Genomic DNA, 22,619 nt, shown 5'->3' with positions numbered 1-22,619 from the left:
AGCAAAAGCTGATGGATGGATCTCCCTTTCTTCATCTTTTTTGCTACCTCACTAGAGAGAGCCTTAGGAAAATCTTGCATTCATGATGTCTTTGCTTTGCTTAGAAATTATTTTAAGTTACAGGAAACATGACCATCTAATTAGATTCCCCTTCACAGATTAGATCATTCTTTCCATGAGCAACCTGTGATAAGGATGCTTAGTTTGGGTGAATGTGTAATATACAGCAATCTCAGTTAGATTTTGCTTTAGCAGTAGTGATTTAAAAACTGAAATACTATTTTTGTTGTCACTCAAGACTGGATTTTATTTCACAATTGTTCTGTGTTTTGCAGAATTAAAATAGGTCTTTGTAGTGTCAGAGGCATTATTGTCATGGCTTTAAAAAGCTTCTTAAGCATACAGCATTTGTGTCTGCTTGCACAGTGAGAAGTCATAATGGAAGATATTAAAAATTACAACTGGTCAAACAGTCCAAGATCTTGAGAGGCAACGATAGTACTTCTTAGGCTCAGTACAACTGAGCTGTCACATACATACTGGGTTTCACATTTTCTCTTCCTTCTTCACTCATTCTTTACTCCAGTTACGTGATTAATTCTCCATTCATCATCCTATCTCACCCCTGTTTCTGTTCTTCATTGTCTTCTGCATGACCTGCTGTGCCTGAGCACTGCTAATGAGCCCAGTTACTCTCATGCCCCTCAGGTCTCTCCTTGTGAGTAGAAATCTTCCCACTCAGAGTTCCTTCTGTGTTGATAATATAATATGCAGAATAATATCATGGCAAGGCTTTCTGTATAGCACCTAATCTGGCCAATTCTTGATGGGGCAACAAAGCAATAGACACCATGCTTTACAGAGAAGCATAAACAAGTACCTATTTAATGTAGGACTCTTGGAAGCAATATAGAAATAACTTGCAAAAATATTTTACTGCATTGCACAATTGCTGTCTCAGAAAATGAGGAATGGCTGTAATAATTAAGGCACATTTTGTTCACTTTTTGCTTATTAAGCATTTCTCCTAAATATCTATTAGTAGGTTTAGCTTGTGTAATATTGATTTTCTTGTTTGTTCTAGTTTTAAAATAAAATGGACCCTCATATTCTATTAGAGATGCAGCATACTGGTTGCCTGGGATATTGGGAAATACATTTTAAAATACAGCATGAAGATTTTACTGTAACTGTAGCTCTGATGTTTTCTTTTGTTTGCACTGTGTTGTTTTTCTTTAGAAGTTGTTTCCAAAATTACGGTGAATGGAATTTTCTTTTCATGTCACCAAATGCTCTTTGTCTTGGCAGCATTCACAAGCACAGAGCTGGCAGAGAAAGTTAGGCAGGATTTGCCTGGGCATTTTCAAAGATGAGCACCCAGGAACTGAAATTTGAAATAATGTAGCCTGAGGTCAGGAATTTTTCCTTTAGAGAGTCAGTAAAGAACATGATTATCTGTACTGTGTAAGAAGGCAGGGGTTTTCTAGATACATATGTACCATTGAAATAGGGCAATATTCTGTGCAGTGCTGCTTCCTAAACAATGCCAGTTAATAATAAGGGATTTGGGCCATTTTTCAAAGAGAGATGATATTTGCTGTCAATCCTTCCTTTCTTTTGGTGAGTTAGATAAAACAGTGCTAGGAGAATATGCATCATTTAATCTAATTTGAGCTTGCACCGTGCTTAACTCAAAGACAAATATGTTCTTGACATCAGGCATGTACCGTGCAGCACTGAAGCAGTGTGGTTTTGGCACACTGCGAGGAAATCTGCTGAAACAAGAAAGTGTTTGTTTGAGAGAGAGGGCTGGGAGAGGAGCGCGGGAGGGTCCCAGAGCAGAGGTAACCCCGAGCTGGGTGGTTCTCCGCGCTGTACCTGCGTAGGTGGAGCATTCCCTGGTGCCAGGGCGCTCCTCAGAGCTCACCAGGAGCTCCACGCAGCCCCTGCAAGAGCTCCTGCTCCCCACGGCGTGGCTGGGGCTCAGCACCGGGACAGAGCCGTCTGCTTTACCCCAGCACACATTTGCATTCCACAGGTCTGGGGAACTGCGTGACCACCCAACGCTGGGCGTTTAAAACTGCTCGGGCTGGCAGCACAGCTCTGCACATCCAGCTGCGCTGCACACACAAACTCCCCAGCCTCTGTGCTGGAAAGTGAGCTGCAAAGGATTTTTGTAGAAATTGCTTTTGGAGCAGGTACATTCCTGCACAGGCAGGATGTCCAAACCCTCTCGCTTGGCTCGACCTGTGTCGGCTAACACAGCTCCTAAATCGCCTTTGTCTAGGAAAGAAGATTTTAACAGCCGGTCACGAAAAATTAGGCTAGGGGAAAAGATTTTGAGAGCTGGCAGCGAAGGAAACCTGGTTAAACAGCATCAGCAGGAGCAGGTGGAAATCACAGAAAGGCTTGTGCCACGGAGGGCTCCTTTCCTGAAAGGTAACTGGTAATTTCATGCTGCAAAAAAATAATCAAATGCATTTGCAATCATTGTGCTTTTAATAAACCCCAAGCATCAGTTATTGCATAATATGGGGTATACGTGTGTATGTATGTGTGTGTGTTGTTTCTAAACAACAGATTCTTGTACATAAAGCATTTGTTTTGAAAATAAAAGGGCTCAAAACATTTTTGTTGTGCAGTTTTGGCTGGGTGGTGTGTACAAGCTAAAAATGTTGAGCTGTCAAAATGGTAAATCAAAATCTTTTACAGTCTAAATGTGCTATTGTGTTGTAAAGCTTTATTTGAAATATTGGTTTGAAGTGGGAGAAGTGTGAGAAAGATTAAATAGGGGGAAATAAAGAGAAAATAGACATCAGTGCAGGCACAGAATCTTTAAACCCTGCAAGTAAAACTCTTCTTTGTGGGTCCTAAAAAGACAGCTGAAACTATTTCTTGTATAAAAACTAAACAGATCAAGTGTATTTGGAAAGGCTTAAATGCTTTCAGAATGCAAACAAATGTGGAGGATAATATAAGATTACAATCTACTTTCACTGAGCTGTTGAGCAATGGGCTGCAGGAGCCCTGCCTCTTTTTAACTGAGTTTTTGTGACAGTACTCCTTAGAACTGCATTTAAAAGTAGCCATTTAGTCTGCATGGTGTAAAATGAGATAAATTGCCATTCAATCAGGAAATAAAAGTAGTACTGTTTTAATTGTACTCTTCATAGAGTTTATATTTAAATATGAACAAGAAGTAGAATCTCTTCAGTACAGAATAAAAATTGCTGTCCCTCCATCCCAAATCCATAGGAAAAAGAAGTGTAGATTATAGACCTTTGTAACTTGAAACTGTACTTTCATTTCACACACATGACATCCAAGGTCACAGTTTTTATTCCCACCTGAATAAGGTTTAAAAGAATTTTTCTTTCCTGCAGCATGACTTTTATTATTTCACAAAGAAGGGAAAAGTGATGACACCTAGTCTTACTCAGATGATCTGTTTGTTTGAGACAGATGATCTGTTTGTTTCTACAAAGGAAACTGTGTTTGAAGCACTTTATTAATGGCAGAAGAGAGCAAATAGCAAAGCTGGAGGTGGGAGGGCTTAAATTACTGGTCTCACTCACAGAACCTCATACTTATTTAGCACTGTAATTCTGATCTTGAGATGTATTGCAAAAAAGGAAAACCTTTATTCCAAAAAACAATAGATGTAGAATTCTTTATGCCTTGGTAACCAATGTTTATTGATTTTATAGTAAATTATATTTCCCAGTCAAGTTTTTAAAATTTGAAAACTTTCATAGAAAATCCTGTAACAGTATGTTTTTCACCAGGTTAAAGTTTTTTAAACAGCAGTTTATTCCCTTTGTATTTTCCCATTTATTTGGTGCATTGAGAAAAGGAAATCATGTGGGATTTACAGAACGAAAAGTGTATCCTTTTAATGGGATGTGATTTTTATGGCAATCGCTGTTCCTTTATCACTTTACTCACTTTATCACCTCACTTTATCAAAATGTTGTTGGGCTATGCTTTACAACTTCAAGCAAGGGTTTCAATCACTGCTTAGAATTTTAGGTGAAATTTCTGTAAAGGGAAATTTAGTGTATATCAGTAGTGCTGCAGCATGGCATGTGGTTTTAGTATTTATAGCTTACACTTACTGTCTTCTTGAGTGTGAATTAAACCCTGTTAAGTACTGGCTTTCTGCATTGGGATGGTTGTTTTAATTTAGACAAGATGTTACTGTGAGTTGTTTTTGTAAGAGATGCTGAAGTACAAATATTGGTACTTCTGAAGGGAGCATACTATAAGGGAGATGGAAATGCACTGTGTGGGTTTTTTTCTCTGGAAATGGGACTGTCTGGATGACCCCCAGTAAACTCCAAACACTGTCCAAAGTGATTTGAAAGATGTTTTGTGATAAGCAGGGACAGACCTGGGTGGTGGAGGGACAGCAGATATGGCAGAAGCCAAAAAACCATAGGAGCCACAAGGCAGGGCTCTGGGGCAAGGCTGAGTAACACAAGTGAGCATTAACAGCAGCCAAGGTGTTCATGTGGTCTTGAAGTGGTAAAGAGGAAAAGTGGAAGAGGTGGCAGAGGGCAGGTATAGGCTGAATGAGATGGCTAAAGTAGGAAATGGCTTTTAGGTGGATCAAAGGGGCTGGAATAGAGAACTGGGAGCAGGAGATTCTGTTACGTGGGGAGGGGGGTCCTAAACAACCTGACATGGAAGAGGAGTTTGACCAAATCTCATTCCTTGCTGTGTCATGTCAGTGAAACCCCGTGGTTGTGTGTATGTGCACACAGGAGATCAAGCTGGCTTGTCTGGATTCTTTTCTACTGTGGAATTTTACATGGGCAACACAACACTGTTTCTGGTTTCCTTTATAGTTTTCAATTAATACCAAAGAGATAACATGAATGAGTGGTGCTAACAGCAATCCAGCAAAGTTCAGCGCATAACAGATAGGAAATACAAAATTGTGGCTATAATTTCAAGGACTGTAAAGCATGATGACTCATTTTAATTACATTATATGTTGGGGGGGTTCTACAGAATTCTTGCCCTGCATTGTGCAAGAGGAGTTGTACCTGAGAGGTTGGGTTCTGTTAGCAGGGGGGCAGCTTGAGGCAGAGACAAAAGTAATCCTTGTAGGTAAAGTGGATCTCTCTGCCACTGAGGGCTGTGTGGCAGACACAGACATGCTGCTTCAACTTTCACAAGGGAAGGCTGACTGTATGGATTTGTGGTTTGGTTTAGTTGCTGGATGTGCAAATCTGAGACCATGGGTTCTGATTTGCAGAGCTGAAACCACATAACAGTAACTGAAGTCAGTGTCAGCTGCAGTTTTATTGTGTGAAATACCGTCTAATGCAAAGGACTCAAGAAGGTCATTTTGTACTTACCTGTTACTCTTCATATGAATTTAATGGACAACTTAGACTATAATTTCTCTGGATGCCAGGTTCATCTTGCTAAAAGAGAAAGGAAGTATTATTTTATAATGAGGAATACTTTGACCCAGGCTACAAAATTTGTTGCTTAGTCTTCAGACCAAGAGTGAGAAACAGGGTTGCAGAGACAGTCTGAGTCTGGCATTTCCCACCTGGTGAGGGACTTTGTTTGCAGACTGAACATCATTTAAGGATCTGCTGGTTTAAATAAAAGTGGAGATAGGTAAACTATTCTCTTTTAATTTTCACTTTCATGACTGAATCAATTAAAATAGGATTTCTTCACCTCTGGGATGTGTTACTGATTGGAGAACTTTATGAATTTCTGTTACCCATACTTTTCTCCAAGAAAAGCAGAGAATATACTAATGTTTGTCTTTTCAATTTCCTTCCTCTGTGCCCTTTTATTGAGTTTTGATATTTGCCTTATTACTTGGCTTCACATTGCTTCACTTTGCTTTATTTTTCACTCTATTTTTCTCCATTGCAGTTTCCTCCCTGGTTTTTCCTCTGCCCTTTACTTTGCAGTTCATGGTGATTGGAATGCAAGCCAATACTTTTAGACTAAACCTTTGGTTATCTCATATTCAGCTGGGTCCAAAACTAGACAAAACCTGTTTGTTCCATCCCTAGTTATTGAAGGGGGGCAAAGGACTTTGGGGATATAGTGGGATTCATAACTATGCTCTCTTCATGTGAAGCAAGCAATGATAGCACCATAGAAAATGGAATTAATTACGTTTTCCCTATTTTGTTTTTATGAAAAACTCCAGTGACCATATAACCCATATATGTATTACTAATTATCTCCAAGAACATTATGGTTTTTAAATAGATATAGAATAATGGCCAAAGTTTAGGAAATATTCTGTCTGACATTTTTTGTAATATCTATGGAATGTTTAAGGCCAAGAACTTTATTTGTCAGGAACTTCTATTTCACAGCATTTCCTGACAGGGATATACCTACAAATACAGAACACATGTAAGACTAGGGGTTGGCTATCCAAGGAGGTTCATTATTAAAAGAATAGCAAAGCAAAGAATGTTAGTATTTAGCCTACAGTATTTTTGTTTCCTCTGCAACTGTTTTAGATTCATGAGGGCAGAGAAGAAAGATCTTGTATATATAGTACTTGTGTAAACAAATGTTCATTATTTCACAAAATTAATGCTAGATTTCTTCTTTACTTTACTATACTTTTCATTTTTCAAATTGAAATGCAGGTTTTTTACTGCGATCTAAAAAAGAAAAATCAGAAATTTTACTGTCTTTTAGAGTAGTCTGAAAAACTGTAGTGAAACTAGGGTTGGTATCAGATATGCAACATAATACAGTTAATGGTTCAAAATTTTGAGCTTGAGACATAGCTTTGATAACGTATAGGGATGATATTATTTCATTTTAGTATATTAGTATTAGATATAGAGAAATAACATGGGCCATTAGATTACAGAATAAATCTAGATAAAAAAATCAAGCTGAAAAAGAGCATTATTAAGATAACTCCTGGAATTTATAGTTGCAATGTAGAAACAGAGGCCAGTCATGAAACAGTAGACATTCTTTCAATTGCCTATATGAAAATTTGTTTCTATATCTGCTGAAGGATGACTTCACCTGGAGGATGAATAGGGCAGCTGAACATGCCTCCTTCCAGCTAAGTTTATGCAGTATATAAAGTGGAGTTATGGTTATTGAAAACTGAATGTCTGGACATTTGTTTAGGTAAAGAATAATTGGCCTACCTCTGTTCTTATTTGCTGTGAGATCATGACTCAGACCCAAGCATAAAGTATACTTGAGCTGATTTTTTAAGCATGATTTCCTCCAAAAATTGGTCACGTCAAAAATACCTGGCAGGCTTTCTTTCATTGGTAATCTTTTTACCCATTATCTGAATTTGTGCAATTATGATGGAGAGGTAAGGGTCTCCAAAAAACTGCATTTGTATGATAAACTGTATATCACAGTATATACACTGAGCTGTGTGGGATATGCTGTTCTCTACCTGTCAAATAGTACATGTCTATATTTTTCTATAATGCTGTGGAAAATTGCTGGCTGGGTGGAGAGGGAAGACCTGATTGATATTGTGTTCAGGGAAGAGCTGCAGTGTGTGCTCAGCTCTCTTGCAGATCAGAGAGTTCACGTGTGGGTGACACCTCGTGAGAGCCATACCCAAGGGACAAGCTTGGGTTGGAGCTCGCAGCTCCCATAATTCACTAGAAGAGAAAATTCAGATTATGGATGAGACTGCATGAATTCTGATGGTAACATTTGGAAATAGAATGTATTCTGCAGCCTAAGTATGATTCAGTTTACCAAGTCAGTAGTGAATCCCAAATAAAAAATAATAAAAGAAAAAGCTGCTTTGGAAACCAGGTTAGAGTAGTTGCCTTGCTTACAGAACTATTTTTCAATTGCAGAAAGTATATCCACTTTAAAAGTTCTTCCTCTGGGACCCGGCAGGAAAAGGAGGAGAGCTCTATGCATCCCCTTGGGAAGCTCAAGATCTTCTGATTATTTTGCTGTAAGGGCATGAGGGATGAGCAAAAACTTCACCAATTTTTTCCACAACTCTTAAAAAATTTAAACCATATAGATGAGGGAATCTTGGAGAGGTTACAGTTTTGGAGAAAATGAAGTAATAATTTTAATAATTTTTGAACATTCATTTTTCCTCAAATTATGTCTTTCTGAAATCTGTCAGAGGTTTTTAAGTTTAGATCAAATTAAGGAAATTAATAGATGGCACAGACTGTAGGTATTCAAATGTTCCTCACTGGATTCCTGCTCTGTAAAGCAACATATCAATATCACTTTCACATCTTTAGGCTGTAGGTATATATTTTATACAGAGTGTATAATTTTTCAAGTATATACAAAATCTGTAACAGTGGAAGAATGTCACCTAAGTGACATGACTTAATTGGAACCACAGTATTTCAGTATTAGATATTTCAGTGGGTGTCAGTCAAACAGTACATGCAAATCTGAACTAATTTAGCAAATTTTGAATGAGAAGGCTCAGAAATATTAGTCCTACTGTCAAAATCCCCTCAAGCCTGACTGTTTCTGTGAAACAGGTTTTTTCTATCCAGAATTGACCCTATTAATACAGGATGTATCATTTTTGAGTGTACCCTTTTATCAAAACAAGAGCTAGATTTTGAATTGAAAGCATAACTTTCAGATTTATCCATTTATTTAATGCTGTGGATATTCTAGTAGGTTTAAAAGTTACTTGTGAGTCCTGAGTTAGTTTATTTGTATGATGTCAAGACAGGACTTTTTCTACTTTTGAGAGGGTTTTGACTGAAAATTGAAAGAATATCACTGAAATACAGTGACAAGAAATAAGAATGCTCATTTATTTAACATGTACTTGATAAGCTATGTGTTCTTTTGGTGGATGGACTGAAGTGTCCTTCTAGGCTGAAAGGCAGCTCCCATCTCTATCTGTTGTTATTCTTGTCTGCTAATTAAGTGATGAATCAAACTTCTTTAATTGTCAGGTTAGCTCACATCATCCTCTGAAATGGGATTTTTAAAGCTGGACATGGTCCTCCATCACCGAGTGCAGTGGAAGGATTATGTTACAATTATTGTGGATAAATGTTTATAAATCCTGGTGCAAGTAGAGTTTTTTTGCACAATGGCATGGTAATGTTTTAAGCTTCTGATTAACTCCTAAAGCTATTTTTGCTGTTGATCATCTTTTAACTTTAGGCATTGAGGGTTTCCCCCTGACCCAGAAACACAATCATTCCAGCTGATCTTAATTCCTGAATCCTTTCTAGTATTATAAGTGAAGACACAACATCAGCTCTTTTCAAATCTTCTGGTATTTCATCCATCTTGAGTGAATTCAGGTAAATATTAAGAACGCAGAAATACTCATCTGTTAGTTCTTGTAGTGCCCTAGGATGCGATCTGTAAGATCCCAGCACACTGTCTGGTTTCATTCCTTTCCTTTTTAGATTTTCTTGCTGGTATTAATTATGGAAGACACATGGTCACAGCTCACCCTCTTCTTGAAGTCTGATATGAGAAAGGCATTCAAAATTCTGCTTTCCCCACACCATTTGTTAAAAACTGTCTTTTCCCATTGAGTAATGGATCCATCTTTTCTTTGCCCTTCCTCTGGCAATAAGTAGTCACTCAGGCCTGCTGTTCATTTTAAGGAGAGGAAAAACATTCTGGGCCCAGTCATGAACCAGTTAAAAAAAAAAAAAAGGCAAATCTGCAGACACATGAAAAAACATCTGGAATGCACAGCTAGCTGGCTGAACACATCCAGGGTATTAGGATCCAGGCATTTAAGAGCAGGCAAAGCTGTACTATTACTGGGAAATAAGTTTTATGATGGCCATCTCTTGCTGACATAGGTTGAGGTTGTGTCCTGCCCTAGATAAAATTTATCTTGAGCCTCATACTTTGAGTTTGTGAACATGCTAAGGTCCTTGCTACAGCTTCAGCATATGAGTAACTTCCCTTGCAGTGAAAACTTTGGAGACCTCTCCTCAGCCTTATGTCTTCCAATACAGATTCATCTGCAGCATCTGGATGTGGCATAGACAGACTTCATTAATTGTTTGAAATTAAACTTTCTAAGCATCTCTTGTTAGAAGACATGGGAAAAGAGGTTTAGGCAGAGGAGGTGTAATACAGCCCTGCTGTGTGAGGTGCAGGCACTGCCTGGCTAACATGAAAGCTTCACAGACAGCTGTGCTGCCTGGCTGCATCTTGGCTATCACCTGGAAGGTGCTTCACCTTCTTTTGAGGCTGCAGATGTACCTTTGCCAGTGATGTTCTGCCTGTCTGGAGATGGTCCCTCTCTCCCCATACCTGTATGGCTGCCAGAGCCAGGAGGTTACGACCCCTTTCTCTCTCATGTACCAATTTCATTAGGGCAGAGGATAAATACTGAGTATATCACTAGTGAGGGTGATCAGATAGTACCTGGAAGCATTAAAATTAATCCAGCAGTTTGAGACCAACATCCAGCTTCCCTTAAACACGCTTTATGCTGACCTGTAAGTTATTATTTTGTGGCAGAGATTTCTCAATGAAGCCTTGAGTACATGATAAATGACCTCATTCACATACTGGGCATTCCAGGCAATGTTAAAATCATGCACTCGGTTCATGCACTAGCCATGCAAACTCACATGTTACACTTGGCTGTTTTCCATCCTGCACATCTCTCTGTGCAGTTTGCTTTTCCTACTGATCCTGTACCCACCCTTTGTCATTATCTGAGGCTCACCCACTGCCTTTCTGTGTTTCCCATTGTTATACAGTGTATGCACTTACAGGATTCAGTTTATCTTTGTGCTGAATTACCTCTCATATTACCGGAAGGGAAGTATCACTTTGAATGCTGTCTTGACATCTTAGAACTAACTGAGCTCTTCCTTTGCAGGGCTCTGTAGCTCACAGCCCTGTGTTCTGCAATGGTTTGCATGCTGCATGGCTGGGCAAGAGCCTTGGTGTGGGGGAAAGCTGCAGCTTTTAGGCAAATCAGACTACTAACATGGAAAGCTGTCTCTACACAACCTCAGAAATCCTTCCAGATCACGCAAGCAGTTAAAATTGTTCTTTAATGATGGTTTAAATAGGTTCTGGCACCAGAGCATCCTTTGGAATGTTTGGGCACATGCACATGGATACCTCTACACGAGTCCTCTGCCTGCAGCTGCCAGGGGAGTTTCTGGGAGACACAGTGGTGGTGGTTATTGCTGAGTGAATATCAGACTGGATTAGCTGCTCAGGAGATAGTTTTAAGTAGGAAAAAAGTGTAACTAGAATTTGCTGATGACAAAGTGTTGGTTTATAGTACCTTGTTTTGTTGGGCTTTGTTTTTAACAACATCAAATTGATGTATATCACTGCATATAAAGTAAATCGAGGAGCAAACTATACTTGTTCCAAGTAATCTAATTCTGCAATTTTAAAGGAGTTAAGAGGCTGATCAACCATACAGTATTTGTCCATGAAAGATACTTTTGTTCAGATGCCACTATGTCCTAATATTAAAAGCATAGCAAAGAGGAGCTTAACTTATGTCATATTTTGTTTGTTTGTTTTCCACATTCTTACAAACCAGTCTTTGCTGGCAAGTTATGATGGAATTGTAGAGACTCATTCTAAGTAACCCACTGCAGTGCTTGTCTTCACAACTGCTGAAATTAGGGAATGGTGATCCACAGCATCAGGGCAGCTGCTGCTTGTTAGCTGGGTCGTTTGGAGCAGACAAAACAATTCCTTCCTGCTTAACTGGCAAGTTATTTTAATGGAGTGTAAATTAAAGATTTCAGTGGTGTTCCTAGTTGCATGAAATCCCCGTGGGTGCCTTACTGACATGACCTCTTCTAACATTAATGCTGATGTTGTTGTTTGTTCTGGGGGTGTTAGGAGTTGCTGCCTCATCCTGGATGCCATGGAACTACTCCCTGAAATCATCTAGGAGCTTAATTTAGCAATATCCTCCTGTTTCAAGGACTGAATACCAGTGGCAATAGCCTTGATCTCTCCTTTTACTCATGTGCTAAATGTAAACTATGCATCCAGAGATAAAAATGGTGGCCTGTAGTCATCTTCTGTATTTAGTAATTCCTGTTCAGCCTTGAATGAAAACTGTAATTTTTCAAGTCAAAAATGGACTGCCTTTTAATTTCTTTTTTAGTCAGCTAATCACTGAAAATTCAGAAACTCATATTTTGTCAAAAGAAGGAAATTTCCACCAGTGCAAAGCCAAAAGCTTTAGGAGAAAAATGTGTAATGTTCCAGGCTGCTTCCCTAGTGCATGGTAAAGAACATTGCTGCATGATAGAGAACATTGCTCCATCACAGCTGACCCCTGAAGATACACAGATGTGAACTACAGTACCAGTTTAATAAAGATTTCTGTATTTCCTCTCAATAGTAACACAGGAGTTAAATTTTAAATGACAAGTTACAGCTAAAAGCACTGATTTTTCTTTAGTCTCTGCTCTGTCCATAAGCACAGGCCTTATTCCAGATGACGTGATAGAGATTTTTCCAAACCCTCTGTGAAAATATTGGTAGAAAATAGCAGGTGCAGCCTTAATTTTCATTCTTCATCACAGCATGTTTAAGCTCACAGTCCTAACACCAGTTGGTTTTTATCTTCCTCAAAAAGTTCTGTAATGCTTATCAGTACATTGACATTCCTGACAGCTGGAGCTGTTCTGTGCTGCTCAATGGCATGCAACAACTCATATCTTTATATCCCATAGAACATATATCTATTTATTTCATATAATAATTCTGATAAAATGTCATCTCTCAAGCAGAAGTGTTGTCATGTTACATGTTTGGAAGCCAAATCCAATAGTTACTGACCATTTTAAAATGATGCTGATAGGATGTGTGGCTGATGAGCCCAGGCACTCAGGAGTTTGTCAGACACTGTTCTGGAGAGATATGAGAGGAAGTTTACCCAAGTGTCCTTATCTCTCCAGGAGGCACATTGTATTCTGTAGCAGTAAGGAAATGCAGCCAGCTGATGGTACTAGATATTCTTGCATCATTGAAAAAGCTAACACGTGAGATGAAAATCCTGTAGATTGTGACAGAACTATCTCTAGAGAGAGTTTCTTAACCTTCTAAAACGATTGTAAGTAAATTTATTATTTTCATCTGTAAGTTTGCTTAGAGGACATTAAGAGCAGGTACAGGTCCACTTACAGTTTGAATCCTTTTCTATGCATATGTTTGCTGTAGCTGCCATGAAGATGTGATGAAGTGGCCGCTGCCTGGCCTGTGGGCAGTGTCAGTGTGGAATGGCAATCTGCTCATTGCCAGGACTGTGCATCCCTGATCAGAAGATTTGTTTAAAAAATACGTGTTTTGGTCAGTGGAAATACAGACACAGCCTGTGCCTATGGATGGAACAGCCAGGACTGCCTTACCTCAGTCATGCCATGGGTGCCTTTTGGGGCAGGGGTTGCTTGGTGGATTAAAAGTGCTGTAAAGGAAGGGGATGAGGTGTGTGTTAGGAGCTTCTTTGGAAGCTGAATTCTCAACAAAATTGGTGGCAGAATCTGTGTTTTCTTTTCAGCATGATGATACATGGTTGAAATACTTGAAGCCCTTGTAAAGGATTATGAATTTTTTAAATGAAAGGTGATATACATGCAGACAACATTACTGATATTTTCAAAGGAAAAACTGAATGAGCATCTGATAGCACTTGTGTTGAAGATGATAAAAATACCGTGTAAGATCTCTTTTAAATTACCACAAAATTACTTGTACAGAAATTGATATAAATACCTTTTTAGTCTTCAGTGATTTTCAAAAGAATACATTCAGTAACTTCAAAACAAGTTCCAAGTACTTCAGCTTTAATTTTGTGATTAGATGTTTCTAAGGCTTGAAAGAAGTACATGTGAGCTCTGAGCTTTTCTGTTTTACTTTCTTAGTTCACTGAAACAGGACTTATATAGACTAGAGGTAAAGAAAGCAAGCACCCTTACCACTTATTATGTGATCTTTGCACAGGCAAGCCTTGTAAAATCAGCAGCATTTTTAGGATGCTTGATAGTTACACAAGATATTTATACACTTTTTCAGAAGGGAAGTGCTGTGAAACTGTCATAAACCTTATTTCCAACAGAGCAAAAACCCCCAAAGAACTAAAAAAAATAGTGGGTTTGGATGATGCAATCAGTATGAAATGCACCCTATCTGCATTGGTACTAAACATTGTCATAAATATTTTTAATTATCACATGATTTTGCTTAACCAAAGTGATGTGTATTCAGCAGTTCTATTGAGTAGTCCATACTCATAGATATGTGGATTTCAGTTTTTTGATGTGTCTTGATATGTGAAGCAGCCAGCTGTAAGGAGGGGAAGAAGAGTGACTTGCACTAGTAGATTTAACTGGTCACTCATCTATTCACTCAGTGTATAGGCTACAGAGTGCTTAGGCTTTGTTTGACAGCAAACAAGATTTATGGTTTCTCCTGGCCTTAAGAAAATTCTTGCACAGTAGGAGTAATGCAATTCCTTATTTATCTGTCTGGTTTTGGTCTCACCTTCATCTGTCTGTAGGAGCTGGGGAGCCCTTCATCTGTCGGCAGCAGGCAGCCTGAGCACTGTTACTGTGTGTAATCAGCCCTGTTGCAGCCCTCTGGACAGGCGAGGAGCTGGAGAGCACATTTCCTCAGCCAGGTACCCTCTGGTGGCTGCACACTCCCGTTTCACCAGCCAAGGGGGGCCAGGACGTGTGTCTGTGTCCCCTGGGCAGCAGGGAGGGAGCTCTGTCTGCAGCCTGTCCCATGTGCCACTGTCCCCCGAGCACCTGATGAGCTGCAAGGCTGAGCTGTGGGGAGGGCACTGATGCTGTATTGGATGTGCCTGCTGAGCAGGTGTCTGTGTAATGATAGTAAATAACATTGACCAGCAACGTATCAGCATGCTCAGTGTCACAATAATATAACGCACTCTGCCTTGCTGGGTATTTACTGTCTCTAATATCAGGTTTACAATTTGTAGCTAGGTTAATCTAGTAGTATGCCTGTATTTTATGAAATACTTTGTCTTACTATAGTAATGTAAACATTACCTTTAAAAGGTTCTGGTATTTCTTCCACCTTCTTTCCAATACATTTGACTCCAAAGAAATCCTTTTTAACTGTTTCTGCAGTTTATAAAGAAATGTGTCCACTTATTAAATCCAGACGTGCCATTTGTTAAAGGAATTGCATCCTGTGAGACATCCTGGAGAATGTTCCTTTCATCTTTTAAAAACTGCTTCAGTTAAATAAAATGGGTATTCAGTCTCCCTGAGTTCACTTTAGTGAATGCTGCAATGCTGACTTCAAAATAAATGGATATCTGGAAGGAGCATGTTCCTTCCTGCTAAGCTGAAGTTCTGGTATTTTTAGTACAGTACAAGATGCCTTATAAATGTTGTATCTGGACAATTGAGCATAATGCATCTAAAGACAACTCTTCTGGTTTCATGAAAGTCTTCTTATTATAAATTATTGGGAGAACAAGAGATAGGAGAAAGCTTTGGGATCATACTGCTAATTCCATCTGGTAAATTCTAGACTGCATTGAATGGGCAGTTTGAGATCTGGGTCACTTTATGATAGTACTGATAGATGACTGTAATTGGACTCAGAGACACTGAAATGAGAGAGAAGTAAAGAGGTTAAGAATTCTTGGCTGGGCTGTGAATCTGTCTGATGTTATTGTTAATGCATTAAAATAGTATGTACTCTATATTAATAGACCATTGTTTTAAAATTATTCAGTGTTGTTCTCTTCTTTTGTCAGCATTTTAGGTGCATTAAATTACTAAAGAAAATTTTAAAAATGCTGTGAGCACAGGCATCCAAGTGAGCTCCTGCATGCCAGATGAATGTCTAAAAATTAAATCACATGTTGAGTTTAGATTGTGATCATTATTGATTACCTGCAGAGACCAGATGGGGACACAAAAAGGGATCTGGAGAGTAAAATATTTTCTGGTTGTAAGGGCATGAGATACCTGAACCTGAAAAGAAACAGGAGAGGAATGGGAAATGTTCTTACAAATGCTATTTTGAGTGAAGAATGACTCCTGTTGGAGTGGATCAACAAGGACCATAAAAAGATGGAGAATGACACAGGCGAGAGCTGAGATGATCTCTGATAGATCTGTTCAGTAGATCATCCCTAGATGAGAAGACAAAGCAAGAAAGAGTTGAAGACTTGAAAGCAAGAAAGTTTCAGGCAGCTTCATTATTATATGACAGAAACAAAATAAGGTCATTGTGAGTGGTGGACAGTATGCAGCTCCCTCATTTTGTGGGATTGATGAGAATAGTTTTAAATTTATGAAAAGGGACACGGGAGAAAGTGCAAGAGAGACCCATGCGATGCCTGTACAAGCCTTGAAGGCACAGAGAAATTAAAATTGGACAAATGAGAATACAAAAGTGGATAAAGGAATGGTATTATGAGGTGGTAGCCAGCAAGGACAAGCTAGTTCCACTGTTAGAAAAATCTTGACATGAAGATTTAGTTATGGAAAAAATCCCATATCGTCTGGCTGGGAGTTGGGTGAGGTCAGTGTGAATTGTGGAATTGTTGTTGCATCAGTGTGAGAATCCAGGCAGGTGCAGAGAAGCTATCTATGCTAAAGGGAAATGAGATGTTACCCCAAAAATGGCAACGTGTCCAGGAAGCCTTGTGTTGGCAAGTAGAATCAGTTGGGTGTCTGCACACGTTAAGGGCAGAAAGCTTTGAGAAAAGGAAGATGGGATGAAAATAGCACCTCCATAAATAAAGAGGAAAAAAAGGAAGAAAAAGTAAGATAAAAGCTTTAGTGAGGTAGTGTCACAGCAATCCAAAGGTGGATGGGAATAAAGACAGGGAGAGAATGACTCAGAAACCAACATAGGTCTGTAAGGTTTCCAGTGGGCAAATATTTGAGAGGTTGCAGGCAGCAGTTAATTTATCTGGAATAAAAAGTGCAGGGACTACTATATAAGGCAGGCATGAATGTCATCCTTAGCCCAAGGTTCAAAAAAACTGCTTGAAATAATAAAAAATATATAATTGAGATACATTGTAAAACAGTTCCCTGTGTTTCATTGTATAAATAATGATCCTAAAAATAGTATTAAGCATAAGCAAGGAGTCTAAAGGTAATGGAAAGAGGATTGGCCTATACAAAGAACTGTACCACAAAATTCAGAAAACATGAGAATGAATTGTAAATGTCTAAGAAACTACTTAACAAAGATATAAGTATTTTTTTAAAAATAAAAATTGCAAAAAGTAGAGAAGAATGGAAATGCTGTCAGTGGAAAAAAACCTAGAATTTTGACATGAATGGTGATTTAGATGGATGGGGTTTAGATGTAATAGGTAGCACTCCTCATATTTTAATGATTCTATAGAACCTGAAACAAATGCAGGGCATCTAATAGCAATGATTATGCAGAGATGGAAATTCTTACCTCCAGGGGGAAGCAAAACTTAAATTATGTAATTGTTTCAATCAGAAGAGACCATATCACCATACCATCCACATCCAAGAACTTGCATAATATTCCAATTCCAAAAGCAAGTACTTTTAATAAATATATCACATCAGTTGGTATTACCTGGGGAAATAAATGAAAAATAGTACTTAAATTAGAAAAAAATTACTCCATTAGAGAGCATTACTGTAATCTCGATAGTATGTAAAATCTTTACAAAAAAAGGGAAAGATTTTAAGGAAAGAATAAGCACATGACACAAAACATGGTAAGTTAAGATACAATGTAGGATCTCCACAAGGAGGTCATGCCTGACTAAGCTGATGCCTTTAGTAGAAAAAATAGCTAAGTTAATTCTCTAACCAAAAGAAGTAATGACATATCCACATGGGCTTCAGTAAAATACTGTACTTGTCATCTGCTGAGTAGAGATTTGTTCACATAGGAATTACAAATGAGTTGTAGGAGGGGAAAAAGAATGAGAAAATTAACTAGAAGGAAAATTGGAGCTGGAGGATGGGTTGGAGGTCACCAAAGGATTCCCCAAGGACTGACTATGGGATCAGTCTTAGGAAATGTTTCCTTTACTGATTGTACCACGAAAGCAACAATACTGGGAAAAAAAGTCTTGACACAAGTTATCAGAAGGATTGTGCTGAAGACTGGAGTTTCTTCTTCATTTAGAAGAAATGGGATGAGCATATGAGTTGGAGAATTTGACTGACTGCTGTCAGAAGTGAAGGGCTGTGGATGAGGGAGTTTGTATCAGGGAGAGGCTGGACTGGCATGGGAGTGCTAGTCGCTCACATGGGAGTGCAATTATCAAAGATAATTGAGGCATCAAAATGAGACTTGTGTGGAAAGTAGACAGATTTGATTCTAGCATGGATCACCTGGCAGTATAAGGAAATATGTTTCCCATGCAAGGAAGCCTTAGTGCTGCTTGGTATGTGTAAAGTATAACAAACAAAAAATCTGTGCCAGTGTGATCATATATATGTAACAAAAGTAAATTTAAACTGTTTCAGGAGCCTAGGCAGGTTTCTAAAATGCCTTGGGGAGGGGAGAGACTATTTTATGAGGGGAAAATAAAATCCTTGATTTGTCTGACTCTGTAAAAAGGAAAATTGTGAGGAAATACAGTTGCTGTCTCACACAGAGGAGGATTTGTATATAAAAGATAGTTCTAGCACAAAAAGAAATAATTGCACACTGATCTTGAGAATCTGTGGGCTGGAAATTTAGGCAGCTTTCAAATAAAAAGCACAGTGGGAAAAGGCACCTGACTAATTTTTAGAAGAAAAATGTGTTGATTAATGAAAAATAGTATATCATGTAGTGCTGCCTACAGGAAGGGATTTGTAATAAAATTGATTTCTCTTCCTAATGAAAGGAGACACTAGAAAGATGGGGAGGGAAGACTTTAAAAAAATAATACTGGTAAAGGTAACATTGTGATATACTTGCAAATTATGAAACTCATGTGGTTTTGATTCAGAAGGATGGAAAGTCCCATATAATACAGATGTCCCCAAAAACTACATACCACAATAGGTTTTTAAACAGAATTTTGCTTTTCTGAGGAGACTTAGACTAATTTGGCCCCTTTTTACTTTTTGGAGAGTTTTGTTAAATGAAAACCTACCTACATTTCTAAGCATTTTAAACATTTTTTTCTGCTTTCTTTCAGTAAAAGTGATTTTCACACTGTATATCTGAATAAAAAAAAGGAAAACCATACTGCATCTGGAATTTTGCTGAGTTTTTCACGTAAAGCCTTGATGTATGCCAAATGTGACTATATTTTGCTATATATTTATAACAGTAATTATTTTTGATGTTACTTCTCTGCAGTAAAACACAATTTCTTACAACTTATGGGAAGCATAAACTTTATTACTCTCATATTTAGCAGAGAGAAGAAAATCTCACAGCATATGAGTAGTTAGTGCCTTGTATTAATATTTCTATGATTAGTATGAGAAGTTGAACTGATTATTTTTATAGCCCGATTAAAAAAGTAGAATTGTATAAATGGGCTTAGTGCAGTGCTGTGTAATGTAATCCTCCTCATGGCAGCAAAGAAGGAGGAAAGGTTTCTGCTGGAAATGGCATTTGGTGTAGCTCAGTAATGCAGTCTTTCCTACAACAGCACAGAAAGATATTGGCAGCCTCAGGCTATGCTTTCTATAATGTCACTTTAGTTATTCCGGTTTTTTTGGGCTTCCTTTTTCAGCTTGAAGGAATTAATTCCCATTGAGATGGAAAAGATCCGTATCTGAAATAGCGTAAATTGTTTGTTGATTTTGTGAATCGTGTAAGTCATAGTATGAGCAAAACCAAATCTCTGACTTTGATGGCGTGCTGTGAACTTTCTCCCTCCGCCAAAATGTTTGTCCTTGGAGGTGATACACGGTGGGAGATTTCTGAGGGCAAAGATAACAATACAGTGATGTTTTCCCGGAACTAGAGCATTGGGTTAAGTGTTTCCCTTGTTTGTTATTCTTTCCAATTTGTTTCAAGTAAATGATGATCATTTACACAGACTTGGAGAGCCTGGTGAATAAATGAATCCCAGGAAAATATTAGGCGATTGCCCACGGTCTTGTTTAGAAGAGGCAGTGTTTTCAGAGAGGCAGAAGGATTCCTGCTGGAGGGTGGCATTTGTGACAGCTGCCACAGGGCAGGAGCCAGCCATGAGCTCTGTTGGGCTGCTGTTATCCTGCCATTTCCCCTGAAAATGGGTAGTCCTGCTGCACATGTAATATCTTTTGGAATTTTGGCTCTATCAATGCAATTGCATTGCTTCCAGCTCAGTTATGATGGAGGAGCTAAGATGGGAATCTGGTGTAGGGTCCTGGTGGGGGAGGATGTCCCCGTGCCTGCCAGCTTGGCCCTGCTGCCTGTGAGCAGTGGCATCCTTGCTAAGCTGGGCACTGCCAGGCAGGAGGAGTGACCTGTGCAAGGCAAGGGATCTGTTTGAGCCCTGCAGAGATGAAGAACTGGATATGGCCTTGTCCTGGATTTGCACTATTCTCAGGCTGAATTTGCTCTGTTCTTGCTTTCAGCAAGGTCACCGTGGGTGGGAGCATGTGGAGGGATTTCTCTGCCAGGCAATGATGAGTCACCAGTGGGACTCACCACAGGTGGGAGACTGCTTATTTCGGGAATTACAAACGATCTGCTGGTTAAGGAATGTAGGTGGAATAGGGATGGGCCCATTATGAAGTTAGCCTAGTTGCAAGTTTGTGATTTCTCAATAAATCTTCTCCCTCAATATTTTTGTTTTGAATGTTCAGAACAACTCTGCATTTCATAACTAAATATACTGGTGGGTTTTGTGTTATTTCCTGCTTAAACATAACTAGGGCATGCGGAGTATCTTGGAGAAGATCTAAGATAGCTATCATCTGAGATTTCTGTCCTCAATTTGCAGACCAGGCTGTGCAACAAAATTTGAATATTCATTTTGAACTTTTGGGGTTTGCTTATTCAAACTATTTGAAATTCGCCAATCATTATCAAAGCTAAAATCATCTTCTCTTTGCTTCAGTTACTGACAGAGATTGCAAATTCCTACTTGGGAGAGTAGTCAGTGTGGGGAGATGGACCACATAGCTCCAACTTTGAAAGTGGGACAGTCCAAGTTTAATGTTCTATTTTCTGTTTAAAAAGCCCCCTAAACCAATGGAGAAAGAACATCTAAAAACTTATATTTCCTTTTTGAAATTTATAAATAGAGGCAATTCTCCCTTAGCAAGCTGTAATAGCCACATTTGCTGTTTGCTTGTTTATTCAAGCAATGATGAAGTTACATAACTTTTTGTTAGGTAATACATTCATCAACATTAGCAAAGTCAGTTCTTGTCTTTCATATCTGGATATACAGTTTGCCCACTTTGCCTTCTTCTTTTATAGGAATGACATAGTTTTAGCCCCTGACCAACTGAGCTTCAAGAGCAGAATGTGGTGTCAATGGAGTGCCCAGCTCACCATCCTTCATGAAATGGGTTTCTAGAATGCAATTTGTGGTTGCATGTGTGACACAGACTGCCAAAGTTTGTCTTGTAGTCAAGATTTAAAATGTTATTTCTATTCATTATGGTTTTCTTTCCTTTAGCTTTATTTTGTCTTACTCCCTTACCTTTCCTTTGCCCTCCCTCAGCTTTCTCACCTCCAATTCTCCCCATTGTAACAAGCTTTTATTTCCCTTTGCTGCCTCACTGTGCCTGGCATTAGTTTATGTTGTTTCTCCTGTTCTCTCTGTATATTTTTCTTTCTTCTAATTTTGTGATAGACCACTGTCTATGTTTGGATGAAGTGAGAGTGAATAAACATGGTCCTGAGGACGAAAATTTAATGCTTCAATGGCCAAGTCCATGGCTGTAGCAATAACACAGTCAGTTTGAGTGCTGAAGGCCAGCAGACCACATCTTCCTTAAAATAAGGGATGAGAAAGCCCATTTTTTTCCCTGCCATTGCATAATATAAAGTTGGTTGCCCTTCAAAGTTATCTGAGTGGCTGAATGGATTTTTTTCATGCCCCTGCACTGGGCAATCAAGAAGCAGAGGAGTCCATGTGTGACACAAGAGGCTGATGGTAGGGAAGAAACCTTTGACAAATTTAGAAGGGAAGGGATTTATCTGACTCCTCAAGGGGAAAATTACTGATTCTTGCACTCACAGGATGCTTCTATGAGATAGTGTGAAATGAGCACCTTCAGGACTCAGAGCCTCTTTGCAAGGGCTTCCATTGCACTGCACAATGAAATCAAAGGCAGGAAAGGAGAAGTTTTTCCCCCTGGTTTGCCTGCAGATGGCCACATCAATATGACAGACCATGTTACTTTGGTGAAAGAATCATTCCTGACTGGGCTGTGTGCATTTTCCTTTTGTATGGAAGAGGAATGCTCTTGCCAGAGCAGGCAGTGCCCCCTCTGTCTGCAAAGCGGAACATGTTGTCAACAGAAGCAGAAACATACTTGTGATGAGAGGGGAAAAAATATTAATCCTTTCAAGAATTAATTTTCCAGACTATGCTTTTGCAAGGTTCTGAGTGTGTAACCTGAAGCTGCTTATCTTTGATAAGGATAGAGGGGAAGGGCAGATGTCTGTGGACAGGAAAGAAGAGAAACAGCTAAGCACAGACTCTAGGTGCACCACAGGTAACTTTATGCGTTTTTATAAACTGA

At 38.9% G+C, this 22,619-nt stretch overlaps 1 protein-coding gene across 8 annotated transcripts in view; it reads left to right on the top strand.

The window, feature by feature from the left end:
- Positions 1–22,619, top strand: part of KIAA1217 (KIAA1217 ortholog) — a 356,974-nt gene that overhangs the window by 124,702 nt on the left and 209,653 nt on the right. For 3 of the 8 annotated variants that reach the window (XM_064704118.1, XM_064704119.1, XM_064704121.1), the window contains exon 1: positions 2,315–2,439. The exons of 4 other annotated variants lie outside the window; for them this stretch is intronic. The gene's annotated coding sequence lies outside the window, so the exon portion shown is untranslated. Of the gene's footprint in view, positions 1–2,296; positions 2,440–22,619 lie in introns of those variants that run through there. One more of the 8 variants, XM_064704106.1, reaches the window with a different exon arrangement.

This window comes from Zonotrichia leucophrys, chromosome 2, assembly GCF_028769735.1.
Source record: "Zonotrichia leucophrys gambelii isolate GWCS_2022_RI chromosome 2, RI_Zleu_2.0, whole genome shotgun sequence".
Taxonomy (NCBI): Eukaryota; Metazoa; Chordata; class Aves; order Passeriformes; family Passerellidae; genus Zonotrichia; species Zonotrichia leucophrys.
This window is presented reverse-complemented; position numbering and strand designations above follow the sequence as displayed.